The following is a 1938-nucleotide window of genomic DNA, read 5'->3' as shown; positions in this document are numbered from 1 at the left end:
ATCAGTATGGATAGTGAAGAGATTGAGATAGTTAACACTTTTAGTTTACTTGGCTCCACAGTCAACACTCTTGGTAACAGCAGCCAGGAAATCAGGAGATGAATTGCATTGGGAAAGTCAGCTGTGAGTGACCTCTCAAGAGTACTGAAGTGCAACGATGGCAGGTTGGAGACTAAGATGCACCTGATCCAGGTTATAGTCTTTGTAATTAAGTGCTATGTATTGGAGAGTTGGACAGTGACTAGGGATGCTAGAAAGAGAATTGATGCCTTTGAGCTGTGGTGCTGGAGAAAAGTGTTGAATATACCATGGACTGCTAAGAGGACAAACAGGTTTGTCCTAGAGAGGGTGAAGCCAGAGTGCTCCTGTTGCAAGGAGGGACTGGTCTTTGGAGAGAGACATCATGTTTGGTAAAGTGGAGTGATGATGACAGGGAGGAAGACCCTGGATGAGATGGATCGATTCTATGAGTGAAGTGGTGGGAATGAGTGTGTTTGAGACAGCAAGGTTGGCACAGGATTGAATGGCATTTAGAGCTCTTATACATAGGGTCGCTGTGAGTCACAAGTGACTCGATGGCACAGAACAATTACAAACATGCATTTAAGAGCTGCACAATGAATAAGGACAACAAATGAAAAATTGCTGCCTTTGAACTGTAGTGTTGGAGAAAAGTACAGAATATCCATGGACTTTCAAAAGAACAAACAGATATGTCTTGGAGAAAGTATAGCCAGAGTGCTTCTTGGAAGCAAAGATGATAAAGCTTCATCTCATCTATTTTAGGTATGTTGTTAGAAGAGGATGTTCCTTGGAGAGGGACATCATGCTTGGAAAAGTGGAGGGTCAGTGAAAGAGCAGAAGACCCACAACAAGATGGTCTCAACACAGTGATTGTGCAATGAGTTCATGTATGTCAGAAATGATGAGAATGACACCAGATATGGTAGTTCAGATCACTTGTTCATAGGGTCGCTATGAGTTGTGCTCAACTCAACGGAGCCTAACAACAACAGCTACATGTAGACTCTTGTGTTTATTTCTTCCATTCTGTTGATACTTCTAAGAGGAACACCATCATACTGATAGATTCAATGAAATATTTTAATTATGTTCCACCATCCAAAAATAAAGTAGATGAGTATCAATCAGTAGGCCAGAAACTGGGCTTTCTACTCAATGATACAGTGTATATATATTGACCAGTTGTTGCTGAGTCACTTTGAGCTCATGATCCCACACATGTCAGAGTAGAAATGTGATCCATAGGGTTGATACAAGGGTTGATTTTTTGAGAGTAGATTCCAGACCATTCTTCTAAGGTACCTATGAGTGAGTTTATACCTTCAAGGACTCCTAATATGTTAGTAATAGTTATGTAAGTGCTGGAAATTGGCCCTCTAATATAAACGGAATGACATTAGTGGAATATTGATCCAAGGAAGCTTCATATATAAGCTATTAGATCAAGGGCTGGTCAATGGGAGATAGATGCGAAGGGAGTGGGTAGAAGTGGATGGGTACCCTGGTGGATGGTGGAGCAGGGAAATAAGTGGATACAGACACGTGTGCCAAAGGCAGGGACAACACCGACACTAATGGTTAACTCCACAATAAGGGATATACCTTTAACTTGCTGGTCTGTCTGATACTTCTCTAAATCTGAACATTGACATTAAGACAGACTAGGAAGAAGGATTAACCAACCACTTCTGAAAAAGCAGGCCTTTGAAAACCCTATGTACAACAGAACACATGTAGATAACAGAAAGGGAAACTGAGGTTGAGCTTTCAAGTATGGAAATACAAAGGAGGAGGAACAGTTGTAAACAGACACTAGTGATTGGGACATGGAATGTGAGAACCATGAATGTAGGAAAATTATATATTGTTAAGGAAGAAATGGAACACATAAATATTGCCATACTAGGCATTAGT

Source organism: Elephantulus edwardii, unplaced genomic scaffold (assembly GCF_000299155.1).
Source record: "Elephantulus edwardii isolate Elephantulus edwardi_28Jun2011 unplaced genomic scaffold, EleEdw1.0 scaffold00275, whole genome shotgun sequence".
Lineage (NCBI taxonomy): Eukaryota > Metazoa > Chordata > Mammalia > Macroscelidea > Macroscelididae > Elephantulus > Elephantulus edwardii.
The sequence above is the reverse complement of the archived record's forward strand: the minus strand, read 5'-3'. Positions refer to the sequence as shown.